Raw genomic sequence first — 18,112 nt, 5'->3', positions numbered from 1 at the left:
TTTCATCTTAGAGAAAATTTCTATTACAAAGTTGAAAGGTAGGTAATTGTACTCTTTATTTCCCAATATTCTTTCCCTTAAAATGCAAAAGGCTCTGCCACTTGCACAGCACAAAACTTCTCTACTGTGTAAGATAGTGGCATAAAGTTCTGCCAGTCTGCTATTTAAATAATTCAAAACATCTTACTACAATATGCAAAGGCCTAGCACAAGCAGAGAGCTGTAGGCAGAGGAATCCAGAAGAAAGAAAGTTCCTCACAAAGATAAGTTTTCCTTCAAGTTACCCTGTGGTCTGACAAACACTCCCTGTTGAATCTGTTTCTTTAAGATGCTAAAAATAAATTGATCTGTAAGTGACTTTGCTGTAATACATACAGTGACTCAGATCAAGGAGTAAGAGCCATTTATAGAATGTGAACTAAACACTGGCCTGAGACAACCATTTAACCCTCGCCAAACAGGGAAGTGACATTTCAGATCGTCCAGAGTTTGATCTGCAAGGCTATTTTGAAGTAGAAAGATTTCTTTATTATAACTTTGGCTAAAAATATTAGAATATGACCAGAGGCTACCACAAGGTCAAAACATTTGGTAACAGGACAACCAGTATAAGAGTGTGCAAGTGTCCATCTATGGGATCTTGGGCATGCTCAGGCCTAAACATATGATAAGCCATTCATATTCATACATATATAAGTAGAGACTGCATTTGGTACAGAACAACAAGTTGCCATTCTATTCACTCCTATTTTGGCTTGTATTGCACAGTGGTTTAGAGAGGATTTGTGTGACCATAAGTGTCACTAAACATCTCTGAGCCTCAGTTTCTTCATCTGTAAAATGGAAATACAGTCCCTACCTTAAGTCACTGATATCATAATTAACTAAGAAAATGTATATAAAACACTCAGCAGACATAATACAATTTTAAGAAATGCCAGTTACAATTCTGCCCTCTTCAGCCCTAGCTGTTACAGGATGGTGCAGTCTCCTTCCTCTTTGGTGCCCCTTCAGTGCTAGACTACATCTTCCTAGTCTTGCAAACAGCTGCACTAGCAGGCAGGTCTGATGGCTACAAGTTGGCAAGAGTTTTCTTTTCCTTCCACTGTGACTGGTGTAATGAACATCTTTAAGGAGATATATAATTGGAGAGAGGAAGGCTGTATGTGTGTGTGAGAGAGAGAGAGAGAATCTGTTTATGTGTATCAGAGTTCACCTGACGACAAGAGGAACTCGCCACTCTCTCCTCCCCAGAGTTTCACTCACAGGGAACATTCAGCACTGCCTGCACACTGATCTCCAGCCTGGCACACTGCAGAGAGCTGTACTGCAAGGCATATGACGTCATATCACAGTGTTCATCACTGGCCTCCACCCTGGTGATACGATTCTTTTTGGCCCTCGTGCGATTAGCATCCACCTGAGACTTCCTAACCATCTACTTGATAGCAAATTGGCAGCAAATATTAGGAAATTCCACGCTGGTGTTTGGATGAATCTTCTCCATTGATATCGTTTATCCGAATTACTGGCACTTCCTCAATTACAACAATACATCAACCATTTCAAGTTTTTCTTTCACCTCCGGATACATGTTGCCCTTAATAAATGAAGCTGAAGTCAGAATGCATGCTGGTATGACGACACCATCCTGTCTTTCAGGTGTGGCTTCAGGGTCACACTGAACACTTGCGTCTGGAAGACTGACTTCAGTGCACTGCATGGCCACATTCTGCTACTCAGGGTGGTGAGATCATGGTGCTGGCATGAATCTCTCGCTCTTTTAAATGAATGGGGTTGAATTCAATCTGCTGACCTTGATTGGGACACTAGTGATACAGGCTGTGTAAAACAAAACAAGGCAAAATAAACAAGGGAAAACCACAGTATATGCAGCTACTTGGTTCAGAAGGTGACACTACTGAATTTGGTCTGTGAAGGTCTTGTCACATGAAGGTCTAGAAATAGCTATGACCTAAACATGGGGGTAGGAGACGACCCATTTAGAAATGAATGGATGCATTCCATTGTGCTTGTAGAGTGTTTAGAATCTATTTTGGGGCAAAAGGGATATTGTAAATACTTTTCTTTGTTCTTAACCATCATAACCCAAACTTTCTGGGTCTTGGCATTTATCAGTAACCCTGCATGCCAATAGTTTTTTACACACTGCCTGACAAGGCAAACATTATTCTACCAGAGACGCAGGATTCCCTGTGACCCCTCTGAGTCTCCAGGGCCAGCCAAGACTGGATTGGTTTCTGACTAATCCTAGTCTGGACATCTCTAGGGGCTGCTCTAGTCTCAATACACAATTCCAAGGCCACTCAGCTCTGAGGGCCCTCGGGAGATACTGCCATATTAGGCATGTGGAAATGTCCACGTCATTCTGAAATTATTTTGGAAATAGAGATTTAATATAACTTTTTTTTTTTTTAATATAACTTTTTTGATTAACATTCAATTCCAAATTTGGGACTAGATTTTAGATAAAATTAATTCTAGGGACTTCTCATTGGTTTTGTAAAATAGTAATGCCAGCAAACATTCCTTCATCTTCAAAAGCAACTGGATCATAGATTTTCATTTCATTCTCTCTTTTTTTATTTGATTCTCTCTTTGGTTAACAGCATTTCTATAGCAGAGGACAGGCAATCTTTTACAGCCATCTCTTGACTCACAAGTGGCTGACTGGATAGGCATATTCTTAAATGCAGGTTAATCTGTGGCCTCCTTCCTCTTCACCCTGATGGCTCTGGATGCCAACAAGGGGGTCACAAGGGAGGAGCCTGGGGCCAGGTATGGAAAAGCGAATGGTATAGGCATTTTCTAGATGTATGGTTTATTTGTGTGTGTTTGTTAGCAACTCAGTTATATCTGACTCTTTGCGACCCCATGGACTGTAGCCCCCCAGGCTCCTCTGTCCATAGGATTTTCTAGGCAAGAATACTGGAGGGGGTTGCTATTCCCTTCTTCAGGGGATCTTCCCAGGCCAGGGATGGAACCCTTGTCTCCTGCATTGCAGGTAGATTCTTTGCTATGTGAGCCACCAGGGAAGCCCATATGGTTCTTAGTATCTCCGTAAGATGAAATATAAATTGTAGTTAGAAACTTCTACCCTGTGAACACCTTCATCATCTAAAGATGATTCCTTCTGGAGACAATCATGATCTTTATTAGGTACCAGGCCTGTGTGAAAATCCAGAGATACCAAGACATGATCTTGATGGGTGTGACTTCATAGGGAAAGTGGGCTCTAAAATGCTCCCTTTAACAGTAGAATTCTTTTGTAACACTGTTCACTAATACACTTGGTATAAATGAAACTACTTCTTCCAAATGAAATTAGTCATTGAAGACATTAAAGAAATTCCTTCCATGGTAGCTTTTCTCATCAGATGGCTCCAAAACAAAGACCTCAACAATATTAGCATAAATGGTTCAGGAATGGTGGTTTTGGGCATTTCCAAAGAGAAGTTCCCTTATATTTCTGCTACTTCAATAACAGAGTATAAATCAGAGCCTTGGCATTTACTACTCCACTGAGCTATTAATTTTAAGTCTTTTACTGATTCAGTTCCAACTATATGTATGATGGAAATAACTTTTATTTATTGTTTAAATCATACAATAATCCAAGCAAACTCATCAGTTCAAGGATATTAAATCAAAATCTATTTACTATTGAGTAGGATTTAGTTTAAGATAGAAGCTTCCTGGAGAGCCAAATCTGGGGCTTAGTGAGATCATCTTACTCTAGAAATGATGTCAGAAGGCTGTTTGGGTGCTTACCTAGGAAGGTACCAGGGTTCTGTTATTGATCGATCTGTACAAAATAATTTATCATGTCAATGCCTTTTCTTCTTCCTATCTGATTACTTCTTATTGATGAATCTCTTATTTTAGCATTATCAAAAGGTCATGAGCCAATACTATATCTAATTCAAAAAGGCCTTATTAGGCTTATATCATATCAACCTTAAGAACTGACCAGTTCTGTGAGGATGATCTGAATAGCCACACTGGAACATATTTTTTCATAAATTTAGAAACAGTGTCAGACCTTCCCAACTTTTCAGACCATTTTTACTTTAGAATTAAAAAAAAAACTTTCTTGTTGTGAGAACATTTAACACAAAATATAACCTCTTAATAAGCTTTTAAGTATATTATTACATTTTATGTACTTTATTACATATTATTATTACACTTTATACATTATTGTTGACTATCGGTATAATGTTGTATAGCAGGTCTCTTACTCATCTTTCTTGACTGATACTGCATGCTGGTTGACTAGTAACTAACTCCCTATTTCCTTTTCCTCTGAGCTCCTGGCAACCATCACTCCACTCTGATTCTATAAATTCAACTATTTTAGGCACAAGAGAATCATGTTGTATTTGTCTCTCTGTGACTGGCTCATTTCACTTAGCATAATAACTTTACAGCCAGCATGTATATGATAAAAATGCTCAATACCACTAATCATCAGAGAAATGAAAATCAAAACCACAATGGGATTAACGTGACACACCAGTCATGATGGCTAGTATCAAAAAAAAAAACCAAAGACTAGTGCTGGCGAGGCTGTGGAGAAGTTGAAACATCTGTATATTATTGGTGGAGATATAGAATGGTGAAGCTCGACAGAAAACAGTACAGAGTAGGAGTAGCAGGTGGTCCCTCAGCCGTGTCCAGCTCTTTGCGACCCAATGGACCATAACTCGCCAGGCTCCTCTGTCCATGGGATTCTCCAGGCAAGAATACTGGAGTGTATTGCCATTCCCTTCTCTAGAGGATTTTCCCAACCCAGGGATTGAACCTGGGTCTCCTGCATTGCAGGCAGATTCTTTACCATATGAGCTACAGGGAAGTCCTAAAAATGTACAGAAGTTTCAAAAATACACTTGCACGCACACACACACACACACATTTGGGGCTTCCCAGGTGGCACCAGTGGTAAAGAACCCACCTACCAATGCAGATGACACAAGACATGTGGTTCAACCCTTGGGTCGGGAACATTTATACATTTATCTACTATATGATCCCCAAATTCCACTGCGGGGTATTTATTCAAAAGAATGAGAATAAAGATCTCAGATCTTGAAGAGATATTAGCACACCCATAGTCATGGAAGCATTATTCACAGTAGCTACGATGTGTAAACAACCTAAATGTCCACTGACAGACAAATGAATAAAGAAAATATGGTGTATTCAGGCTGAAAGAAGGGAATTCTGTAGTATGCAATTTTTTTCAGAAAAAGCTAACACTTTTTGAGCATTTACCATGCTAAATGCTCACATACATTATTTTATTTAATCCTCATAGACACCTATAGAGTTAATTATTATTATGTCCCCATTTTGCAGGTGAGGAAAAGAGACCAAGTGCAGCTCAAAAATATGCCTAAGGTCTCAGAACAGTAAGTGGTGGAGCCAGAACCCAAGCCCAACTCTTCTGACTAGTGATAAGTTCTATTTCTCCCTGAAGCCCACATACTCTTCACTAGCATGCAATATTGTTTCCATTCATCAAGATTTATTTAACTCAAAAGCAAATCTTTTCAAAGCTGAAATCTCTTCAAATCTTAAAAGTTTGACTTATTCGGAATTTTCTAGAAGAATATATGAGAAAATCACAAAAGTTGTTTCTCTCCTCTATGCAGATTAAATATATCCTTGGCTCAAACCATAGGGGGTGAATTATTGTACCAGCCTAAAAGTTATTGTTTTGAGAATCTTTAATAAATCAAGCTCATTTCATTATCAGATCAGATCAGATCAGTCGCTCAGTCATGTCTGACTCTTTGCGACCCCATGAATCGCAGCACACCACGCCTCCCTGTCCATCACCAACTCCCGGAGTTCACTCAGACTCACATCCATCGAGTCAGTGATGCCATCCAGCCATCTCATCCTCTGTCGTCCCCTTCTCCTCCTACCCCCAATGCTTCCCAGCATCAGAGTCTTTTCCAATGAGTCAACTCTTCGCATGAGGTGACCAAAGTACTGGAGTTTCAGCTTGAGCATCATTCCTTCCAAAGAAATCCCAAGCTGATCTTCAGAATGGACTGGTTGGATCTCCTTGCAGTCCAAGGGACTCTCAAGAGTCTTCTCCGACACCACAGTTCAAAAGCATCAATTCTTCGGCGCTCAGCCTTCTTCACAGTCCAACTCTCCCATCCATACATGACCACAGGAAAAACCATAGCCTTGACTAGACGAACCTTTGTTGGCAAAGTAATGTCTCTGCTTTTGAACATGCTATCTAGGTTGGTCATAACTTTCCTTCCAAGGAGTAAGCATCTTTTAATTTCATGGCTGCAATCACCATCTGTAGTGATTTTGGAGCCCAGAAAAATAAAGTCTGACACTGTCTCCACTGTTTCCCAATCTATTTCCCATGAAGTGGTGGGACCGGATGCCATGATCTTCGTTTTCTGAATGTTGAGCTTTAAGCCAACTTTTTCACTCTCCACTTTCATTTTCATCAAGAGGCTTTTGAGTTCCTCTTCACTTTCTGCCATAAGGGTGGTGTCATCTGCATATCTGAGGTTATTGATATTTCTCCCAGCAATCCTGATTCCAGCTTGTGTTTCTTCCAGTCCAGCATTTCTCATGATGTACTCTGCATATAAGTTAAATAAGCAGGGTGACAATATACAGCCTTGATGAACTCCTTTTCCTATTTGGAACCAGTCTGTTGTTCCATGTCCAGTTCTAACTGTTGCTTCCTGACCTGCATACAAATTTCTCAAGAGGCAGGTCAGGTGGTCTGGTATTCCCATCTCTTTCAGAATTTTCCACAGTTTATTGTGATCCACACAGTCAAAGGCTTTGGCATAGTCAATAAAGCAGAAATAGATGTTTTTCTGGAACTCTCTTGCTTTTTCTACGATCCAGTGGATGTTGGCAATTTGATCTCTGGTTCCTCTGCCTTTTCTAAAACCAGCTTGAACATCAGGAAGTTCACGGTTCACGTATTGCTGAAGCCTGGCTTGGCGAATTTTGAGCATTACTTTACTAGCGTGTGAGATGAGTGCAATTGTGCGATAGTTTGAGCATTCTTTGGCATTGCCTTTCTTTGGGATTGGAATGAAAACTGACCTTTTCCAGTTCTGTGGCCACTGCTGAGTTTTCCAAATTTGCTGGCATATTGAGTGCAGCACTTTCACAGCATCATCTTTCAGGATTTGGAATAGTTCAACTGGAATTCCTGCCTAAATTGTGCAGAAACTTACAAACTCTTTTCAAATCTCTTTTTTTAAAAAAAATTTCTTGCATTGAAGTACAAGAATAAGCTTTGAGGGAAAAAAACAACAACAACAAACTATGGCAGGAACTGCAAAGGACAATAGTAGTTCACCACATTCGTATGGTATGGTACAGATTTCGTACTAATTCTTATAGTCTTTTTTTTTTTTAACATGATATAGGCAGAAGAGTCACTACTTGATACAGTTGAGGCTCAGAGAGGTGCAACGACTAGTTCAAGGTCAGACCTTTAGCCCATGACTACAATCCAGGTTTTCTAGTGCTGTGTCCACTGCTGTTTCCCCATGTGCCTCTGCTCTGCACAAAACACAGAAACATCCTCTTATTCCCAGAGAATGCTTCACTGTCATCTTGGAGAAACTGGGAAGGGCTTAGATGTGTGGTTTTCTCACTGGAAATGATGGTGTCTATCTCAATGTCAGATGACGGGGGAAATAAGTAGGCACCGAACGATTTTCTCTTTTAGAGTTATCTCAAAATTTACCCAAGTTAGGGCCTTCCCTCGTGGCTCAATGGTAAAGAATCCACCTGCCAATGCAGGGTGTGATCCCTGATCCAGGAAGATCCCACACGCCGAGGAGCAACTAAGCCCATGGGCCACAACTTCTGAGCCTGTGCTCTAGAGTCCAGGAGCCACAATTACTGAGCCCATGTACTGCAACTACTGAAGCCCACACACTCTAGACACTGTGCTCTGCAACAAGAGAAGCCACCATAATGAGAAGCCTGCACACTGCAACTAAAGAAGCTTCCGCACAGCAATGAAGACCCAGCACAGCCAAACAAACAGACAAAATCTACCCAAGTTAAAGTCCTTTGGCCACCTGATGCACAGTCAACTCACTGGAAAAGGCCCTGATGCTGGGGAAGATTGAAGGCAGGAGGAGAAGAGGACAGGGGATGAGATGGTTGGATGGCATCACCAACTTACTTGATACGAGTTTGAGCAAACTCCAGGAGATGGTGAAGCACAGGATAGCCTGGTGTGCTGCAGTCCATGGGGTCACAAAGAGTCAAACACAACTGAGCTGCTGAACAACAACAAGGATAGAGAAGGTGTTTGAAGGCGTTTGTCTAGCAGAAACATTTGCCATGGGACACATGATATTCAGGAATTCTCTTGGCTAGGTCAGTGGTAGATCTGGATAAGCACTGTCTTTCAGACCCAGGCTATGGGCCACCTAGTGCTCCCTTGGAGCCACGCTGGGCAAGTCTTCTCCCAGATACGAGCTGTGGGCCTTTGAGCAAACTATAGAACTCCTCTGTGCCTGTTTCCTTCAGCAGCAAAATGAGGACAACAACCATCTACCTTACAGAACAATTCAGGGGCTTTGATGAGTTAAATGTAAAGTGCTTCGGACAAAACGTGGCGATGTGCCCAGATGAGAGCCATGATTTTTATTATATTAATGAATGGGCCTCTCGATTTCTTTATATATAAAGTGGGAATAATGATAAATCCTGTAACAATCAAATTGGATCCTGTCTTTGAAAGTTCCTGATAAATCATAAAATGTTCTGTGCATCTAGAGAGTGGCTGCTGTTGTCTTGAAGAGAACGTTACAATGTCTGAATTATACCTGCATTCCTTTTGCAAGGAATTTCCCCTTTCTTCTCAAATTGAGAAAGAAAGTGATTGACATTGTGATCCCTAGCCTAACCCCATTGGTAGTTTGTGAAGCAGGAATCTAATTGTTAAAGTTAGTGTTTAGCCAGTGGGGTGGGACAGTGTTTACCTACAATCTGGTGAGTCACCACACATCTCAGGGAGGCTGGGGTGGGAGGCCTGCCCTCTCTGTGAGTGGCTGTACCAGTGTAGAGATCTAGAATCCCAGAGCCCTACTGGTCCTGCAGGATTACCTGGGCAAAGGCACAGGATGCCTAGAATCCTGAAAAGTAGGACAACTGGTCACCATGTGGGTGGCTGCTCAGGGGAGCCTAGGGCAACACCAGTCCTAAAATCAGAGCTGCATCTGACAGAGAAGCAGATGTGTTGATGCAGGGTAAAAAATAGAATGAAATGGAGTTTGTTTGTTTTTTTCAGAATCTGAGATGAATGTGATTTCTGACAAGATCAGTAGGAGTGCAGTTGACACAAATGAGGGAAATATAAAGCACATCTCCTTTTCATATAGCATCGTGGTCTCAACCAGCAGCATACGCAAGGATTCCAAGCTCAAACATCTTTAGGAATTCACGGATGCCAAGTGGGGAAGCAGTACCCCACGCCTTACCCTGGCTCACTGTGGATGCTCCGTCCTCAAGGCCTCCTGCCTCCTCCCTGCTGCCTTCTCCTGCTAGAATTCTCCCCAGTTGTCCATGTTCAGTCTCAATGCCATCTCTTTACTAGGCTGCCTCTCAGTCTCCACCTAGAACTAATCTCTTCCTACCATGTCCTCATAAAACTTTCAGTTGTACCCCTTTCATGCAGAGCTATGAAAGTTTACCTCGTTTCATAATGATCTGTGCAAACGGTCTCTGCCTTTTGCTTATAAGGGACTGCTTCTTGTCATCTCCATGTCAGGGTGACACCAACACCGCATGCTGCTCAAAGGAGCCCCTTGATAAATATTCATCAAGGGAATAAATAAATGTTTGTTGGCGATAATTAACTTGAACTGAGAACTTCATGGCCTCCAAGAAAGGCTCTGAATTTGTTAAATGAAGCACTGCTCTTTTCCCACCCCCGCTCTTACTCTTCAGGTTGTTTCATAACATCTCCTGCCAGGAACGGCTCCCACTATTAAATTATTAAGTGCCAGAGAAGCAGCAGCACCTTCTATGATTAAGTACTGAGTGAACCTGTGAGGAAGGGAAGCCCGCACTGCGCCTAGTTTCAGAAGTGAGAACTGTCGAGTTTATTTTTGTGCTGCCTCTGTCACAGCCGGTGTGATTCCAACGATGGATTCTGGGATTGTGCTTTCCTTCTGCTCACCCCCTTGACACAAGCCACTTTGCTTTCTTTGTTTATTTTAAATATTTTCTTCACTTTATTGAGAAATGAGTTTCTGTTTTTTTCTTTTCTTTTTTTGGCTGCAATGCACAGCGTGAGGGATCCTAGTTCCCAAACAGAGATCAAATCGGTGTCCCCTGCGGTGGAAGAGCGGAGTCTGTACGAACCTTCAGGGAAGTCCCCATCAACCTGAACCACTTTGAGTACACATACCCAGAGCAAAATCTCCGGGGCACCAATGAGAAAGCAGAGTCTGTATTTCCTACCTGGAACCGGGGACTGCGCTAAAACCAGACTCAATGCTTGTAATCTATATTCACTCATTAGCTGTGTGGATGAGAGTTCTCTTCACAAAGAACTGAAGGACAGTTGGACGAGGAGTTTGAAAGTAGGATCATTGGTCAATTTTTTTCTCTATGATTTGAGATTAACTTGATCATGTAAACAATTAGTGAGAGTTCTTCAGATGTCCTTCTACATTGCTTTCCCTCTTAGGAATATTGTCAGATACCCCCTACACTGGCTCCTCCATGGAGTCTTTCCATGAGGAAAATTCCAAACTCATCTGTCAAGTACATGGACTCATTCTTATGGATGATATCAATAAAGACTGTCAAGAATCCCAGCATCCTTTCCTCAACTCTCTGATCCTCAGGCTGAAGCTTCAAGGATAGTACCCCCAGGAAATCCCCTAAAGGTTACTGCTCACAATACCCACTTTCAAGCTTTAGATGTTAAAGAGACTTAGATAGCATAAAGCCCTGTTTAAAGACTAAAAATATAAATGAACTACTGAATTAATGGATGAATAAATGAAATAACACATTCTTAGAGATAATACTTAGCTCTTCTTGGTCCTTGGCTCCTAAATATCCTGATGTGGACTTATAGGTCTTGTTTTATTCTAAATGAAAATCATAAGATGTCTTCACTGAAAGAGACGTTAGTGATAGAAAGCCATGGCCTCACAAATGAACTTATCTATGAAACAGAAACAGACCCACAGACATAGAGAAGAAACTTGTGGTTGCCAAGGGAAAGTGGGGGTAGGGGAGGGATGAACTGGGAGTTTGGGGTTAATAGACGCTAATTATTATGTACAGAATGGATAAACAATAAAGTCCTCCTATATAGCACATGGAACTATAGTTAATATCCTGTGATAAACCACACTGGAAAAGAATATGAAAAAGAAAGCATACACGTTCTGAATCACTTTGCTGTACAGTAGAAATTAACATGACATTATAAATCAACTACATTTCAATTAAATATTGATAAAATTATTTTAAAAGTCATGGTCTGATTTGTACAAATGAAATTAGGGAAAAACTGCTTCTCTGGTTGTAGTGTAGGTAGGGGCTTGGAACCTCCAGCTCTAAGAAATGACACAGTTTGTCCAATATCAATACAGATTTCAGAGATAGAGCCATGACTCCTGAGCCCCTGGCTTGTTTTTCCCTGCTACATGCTATCTCCTTTTATGGATGAAGTGTTGTTTCTGGATACTTACTGGATAAAAGGACATCTCTCTGTCCCTAAAACAAATGAGCCATAGGCTACAGGAAGTTTTTCTTGTTGCTGTTGTTTTGCCTCTGTCCTCTGAAACATTTTATTTGTACATATTACATTCCTAGAAAAAGATCCAAGGATTTTCCCTTCTTCATGGGCCCTGATGCCAGCTGAGGTTGTCAGCACAATTCAACCAAACTGAAGGGATGAGAGCAGGCTATTCTGCCATTTCTCTGGATCTTTGAATTGCACACCAAATCTGTGGCTGATCACTCTACACTTATTTAGCCTGCCAGTGAGGTTCACAATTTTCCAAGCCATGTGATGATCAGTGATATCAAATTCACCAGTGCAACCATGCTTCATTATCATAGTTAGAAACCTGATGATGACTTTGGAGCATGGCTTAGTAAGCAACTGGCATTTGTCTCTCTTTTCAGCATTGTGGATACTCTTGAGAGCATCAGCCAGGACATTCATGTGCACCATAATGGCAGCAAGGAAAGATGGTGGAAAGAGCTAAAGGAAGTTTTGAACCGGGCTTCAGGGTAGTCACATAGTTGAAGGTAGGTCTTCCTTACAGATGTATTCCAGCTAAAAAATGAAGCAGAGATGATAGAAATGTACTTCACTATTTTGTAATTTCCAAAGTAATGGATCTAGGCAAGGACTGTCAATGACTGTCAGATTCCTGACAGAAGTACTCTACATTGTCTATGAAGTACTCTTTTCAAAAAAATGAACTTGATGCTAAATCAAGCCAAGAAAGTCTAAATCACCAATTTACGGGAAATATAAGAAACAAAGGAACTTGTTAAACTGGAAGCATAGGAATGGAATCAACAATATTCACAGTCTGCAAAACTCTACAAACTCTTTAGCAAATAAATTTCAAGGTAAAACAAAAAAAAAAAGGAGGGCAAGGGAGCAGAATGTGTTGTAAAAGCATCATGAAAGACATGTCAACCAACTTCAATGCATAGAGAGTATTTCAGTCCCAATTAAAATAAAGTGCACTTGTTATCTGGGAAAACACCAAATGGAACAGACATACTGGTGTTCCTGGGGCCCTGGAGTAGGAAGCAGCAGCCCAGTCCACATCACTGAGGTGGAGAAATCAAGGCCAAGCTGGGCTCCTGGTCAAGGACAGGAAGACCAAATCCCTGGATGAGATTTCTCTCTTCTCCATGCCCATCACAGAATCTGAAATCACCAACTTTCTCCTGGGGATGTGCCTCAAGGATGAGGTGTTGAAGATAATATCCGCAGAAGCAGACCTATGCTAGCCATTGGACCAGGTTCAAGGTATCTGTTGCCATCTGGACTACAATGGGCATGTCAATCTGAGTGTTAAGTGCCCAGAAGAAGTCATCAAGGCCATCCTAGAGGCCATCATCCTACTCAAGCTCTCCATTGTCCCAGTGTGGCAATGCTCCTGGAAGAGCAAGACAAGCAAGTACCACACTGTCCCTGCAAGACGCCCACCTCCATGGGCATCTTTTTCCACCCCAGAGACACTGGTGTCACCTGGCCTCTGCATTCAAGAAGTCACTACTGATGGCCAGCATGGATGACTGCCACACCTCGGCTGGGGGCTGCACTGCCAGTCTTGACCACTCTGATTTCATCTCCAAGACTTACAGCTGACCTCTGAAAAAAGACTGTGATCACCAAGCTTCCCTGTCAGGAATCCAGTGACCATCTCCTATAGATTCACACCAGAGTTTCCCTGCAGAGAACTCAGGCTCCATCTATGGCCACCACTGTTGCAATTCTATATCAGAAATATAAAGTGAATTAATTAATAAAAAGTAAAGGGCAAAAATCCTATGGAACAAATAAGGACGTCTGAAAGATGTTTAAAAATACTAAACTATGGGTAAAATTTTAGGTGGAAGTATGGTATCATGGTTGTGTGCTGTTCTGTGCCAAGTTGCTTCAGTTGTGTCTGACTCTGTGACACCCTGCACTATAGCTCGCCAGGCTCCTCTGTCCATGGGATTCTCCAGGCAAGAATACTGGAGTGGGTTGCCATGCCCTCCTCTAGGGATCTTCTTGACCCAGGGATTGAACCCACATCTCCTGCATTGGCAGGCAGGTTTTTTTTTTTTTTAATCATTAGCATCACCTGGGAAGCCTGGTATCATGGTTACTTCTCTTTAAAAAACTTTAATGAACTTGTCTTTCTTACTTATATTCCAAATACTTATGGATAAAATGCTATGATATATAGGATATTGCTTCTAATAACCTTTGGAGTGGCTGGAAATGGGTAGATACACCAATGAAATGTAGCCAGTTATGGGCTGATAACTGTTTAAGTTGTGTGGTAGGTCCACGCTGGGTCTCTTATGACTTTTGTACTTCTATAATGTCTGAAATGTTTGTGATTAAAATATTTAAGAAGTTTTGTTCACAATTAGAACAAAAGGTAGCTCTTCCTAACTGTTAAAGAAAAAAAGAGAGAGAGAGAGTTTTAGGCCAGGAATGGAAGGAATGGATTTCACGTGAAGGTAAGAAGTTTTTGGAAATGAATGGGTTTCTCATTATGACTGAAGCATGAGGAATCTCCCAGAAGTGATAACAAGAGTATCCAATCTGTTTTGACTGAAGCTTGACTAGATCAGGCAGGCAGCCTGCTGGTGGTGAAGGTGGTATCTCATGAAAAAGGCCTGGTCTCACTGACTAGGTCTTGATCTCACTATATATGTTGTGGGTGATGACAAGCAGCCTAGCCTCTGTTACAACTAACTCACAACATGATATTAATAAGTTATATATTTTGCAATGTAATTAAGAAACCATTCCATAACTTCAAGATCAAATCTCAAATGGACAACACAAATGACTGCCATACTATCCAAAGCAATCTATAGATTCAACACAATCCCTATCAAGCTACCAATGGTATTTTTCACAGAACTAGAACAAATAATTTCACAGTTTGTATGGAAACACACAAAAACCTTGAATAGCCAAAGCAATCTTGAGAAAGAAGACTAGAACTGGAGGAATCAACCTTCCTGACTTCAGACTTTACTACAAAGTGATAGTCATCAAGACAGTATGATCAATGGAACAAAATGGAAAGCCCAGAGATAAATCCATGCACCTATGGACACCTTATCTTCAACAAAGAAGGCAAAAATATACAATGGAGAAAAGACAATCTTTAACAAGTGGTGCTGGGAAAACTGGTCAACCACTTATAAAAGAATGAAACTAGAATATCTTCTAACACCATACATGAAAATAAACTCAAAATGGATTAAAGATCTAAATGTAAGATCAGAAACTATAAAACTCTTAAAGGAACACATAGGCAGAACACTCTTTGACATAAATCACAGCAAGATCTTCTATGACCCACCTTTTCCCCAGAGTAATGGAAATAAAAACAAAAATAAACAAATGGGACCTAATTAAACTTAAAAGCTTTTATACAGTGAAGGAAACTATAAGCAAGGTGAAAAGGCAGCCTTCAGAATGGGAGAAAATAATAGCAAATGAAGCAACTGACAAAGAATTAACCTCCAAAATATACAAGCAGCTCATGCAGCTCAATACCAGAAAAATAAACAACCCAATCAAAAAGTGGGCCAATGTTCCAGTGGAATCATTGTGGTATCCTCCTGGAGGCCAAAGAACTAAACAGACATTTCTCCAAAGAAGACATATAGATGGTTAATAAACACATGAAAAGATGCTCAACCTCATTTCTCATTATCAGAGAAATGCAAATCAAAACCACAGTGAGGTATCATTTCACACCAGTCAGAATGGCTGCCATCAAAAAGGCTACAAACAATAAATGCTGCAGAGGGTGTGGAGAAAAGGGAACCCTCTACACTGATGGTGGGAATACAAACTGGTACAGCCACTATGGAGAACAGTGTGGAGATTCCTTCAAAAACTGGAAATAGAACTGCCATATGACCCAGAAATCCCACTGCTGGGCATACACACCAAGGAAACCAGAACTGAAAGAGACACAGGTATCCCAATATTCATTGCAGCACGGTTTACAGTAGCTAGGACACGGAAGCAACCTAGATGTGCATCGTCAGAGAAACGGATAAGGAAGTTGTGGTACCTATACACAATGGGATATTTTTCAGCTATAAAAAAGGATGCATTTGAGTCAGCTCTACTGAGGTGGATGAAATTGGAGCCTATTATACAGAGTGAAGTAAGTCAGAAGGAGAAACACCAATACAGCATAATAATGCATATATATGGAATTTAGAAAGATGGTGACGATGACCCTATAAGCGAGGCAGCAAAAGAGACACAGATGTAAAGAACAGATTTTTGGACTTTGTGGGAGAAGGTGAGGGTGGGATGATTTGAGAGAATAGCACTGAAAAATGTATATTACCAAATGTAAAATAGATGACCGGTGTGAGTTCAATGCATGAAGCAGGGCCCTCAAAGCTGATGCTCTGGGACAACCCAGAGGGATGGTGTGGGGAGGGAGGAGGGAAGGGGGTTCAGGATGCAGGGGTCAGGACGAGGGGTTCAGGATGTGCACCCATGGCTGGTCCATGTAGATGTGTGGCAGGGGCCACCACAGTGTTGTGAACTATTGTCCTCCAATTAAAATAAATAAATTTTAAAAAAAAAGTCATTGGGCTTACCCCCAGTACAGCATTCCTGAAGCAGATCAGAATGCTCCAGGCTGGCAATCAGCCCCTCTGGATTCTAAGTAGCCCTGAAAGGATGCAGTGGCTTGCACACTGGAAAATTTGTCTATGACCCTAAGCCACCCCCAAGACCATTTGTAAATTACTGCTTGAGTAATTTACAAATATTGAGATTTGATGACCTGAAGAAATAAAGGTTTCCACTAATGCCTACTGTGCTCAGGCAATCAGTCACTCACTGACAAGATCTTGTTTGAATGTCATGAAGTCAAATATGTCATTAAATATGACAATTTCCAAAAGGGACCCAGGACAGCTAATGATCAGTCATCAAGCAGTGAAATCAGTGTATGGAGGGATCCCAAAGCTTACCTCTGACTTCGTCTTTCACAAACCCAAATCCAATGCAGCAATCACGCTTCATTCAGTTCACATAAAGTCGAAATGATCTTTTATTCTAGGGGTAATGACTTGATGATTTGACACCTATGAGTCATAAGCAGCCCTTAGTGAAAAGCCCTGTGACAATGTGTCAGCTCACATTTAAACCTTAGTTATGTTTCCCACTCTGTTCCCAGCAGTCCCCATCTTCATTGCATCTGGGGTAGGGTTCTGGGCCCTGGCTCAATGAGTGGACTCAGTTTCAGACCAAATATATTGCAATGAACCTTAAAAATTCACACATTTGCTATGAGACTTTCTTCAAGGGGAAAATACATTTTCAGTTATTTGGCCAAAACAAGCAAAATGTTCAAAATGTTGAAACAGGGAGGCCCCCACTATTTCATTACTGCATTGCTGAAGCAAAGAAGTGAAGACATTTTTCTTTGTGGCTCCAGTAAGCAGGCAGACATTTATCAACTGGGACACTCTATAATGGATATCTAATCAGATACACTAGTCCTCTGGGTAATTCTAAATTTCTGCAGAGAAAGTTTGGCTTCTTTTCCTTAATGACTGCATTTGGAGTATGAACTAAAATGGTCAAAATTTTCAATACATCTTTGAGAAGGGTTAAGCACAAAAATCCTGTTAAACAATAATGGGATTTGTGTGTGAAACATGACACTCTTTGAACACTTTTGAGAAAGTTACTCTGCTCTTTCCCCTCCGACTAATAACAATTCAACATTATTTAACATAATCCTACTGACAGGTAATTTCTGACATGAAATTTATTACTGACTTGCCCTTGGAGGGCATGTTTCACTATTAATGTTTCCTTTTAAAAGCTATAGCATGCGTTAGATTCTCCTACAGCGTTTCCCCATGTTTTCCTTGGAAACCCCTATTTTCTGTGGTATTTTACATTGCCCAAGTCTGTTTTAACTCTGTATCCTTACATACACACAGACACACCCCTACTCTTCAGAAATAGGAACAGACATATACCTAACATTGAAACATTTATTCTACCATTATTAGGTTTACCTATAACTAAATAAACAACATTAGTAATGTATAAATTTGAATCAGTTTCTCCTGTACCTAACTGGGTATGTGATTGAGTGAGCTAGAGGGCTTGACTTCAACAGGACTATGCCAGGACCTGGGAATGCGGCAGACTAGACTGAGGCTGATGTCCATATAGGGCCAGTGAGACCTGCAAGTGTCTGCCCTCATTGGTGCTTTCAGCCTTTCACAATGCAGGACATGTGAGACTGTTCAGAACACATCTGTGATTCTGACTCATCCAGAGAAATGATTTTTTTACCTGGTG

General features: G+C 41.0%; 1 protein-coding gene and 1 pseudogene across 2 annotated transcripts in view; one reads left to right on the top strand and one right to left on the bottom strand.

Annotated features, from left to right (window-relative positions):
- CREB5 (cAMP responsive element binding protein 5) overlaps positions 1 to 18,112 on the bottom strand; it is a 439,577-nt gene that overhangs the window by 199,301 nt on the left and 222,164 nt on the right. The gene's annotated exons all lie outside the window — the stretch shown is intronic.
- LOC138987651 (small ribosomal subunit protein uS5 pseudogene) lies at positions 12,138 to 13,977 on the top strand (annotated as a pseudogene).

Source organism: Bos mutus, chromosome 4 (assembly GCF_027580195.1).
Source record: "Bos mutus isolate GX-2022 chromosome 4, NWIPB_WYAK_1.1, whole genome shotgun sequence".
NCBI classification, from domain to species: Eukaryota; Metazoa; Chordata; class Mammalia; order Artiodactyla; family Bovidae; genus Bos; species Bos mutus.
The sequence above is the reverse complement of the archived record's forward strand: the minus strand, read 5'-3'. Positions and strand labels throughout refer to the sequence as shown.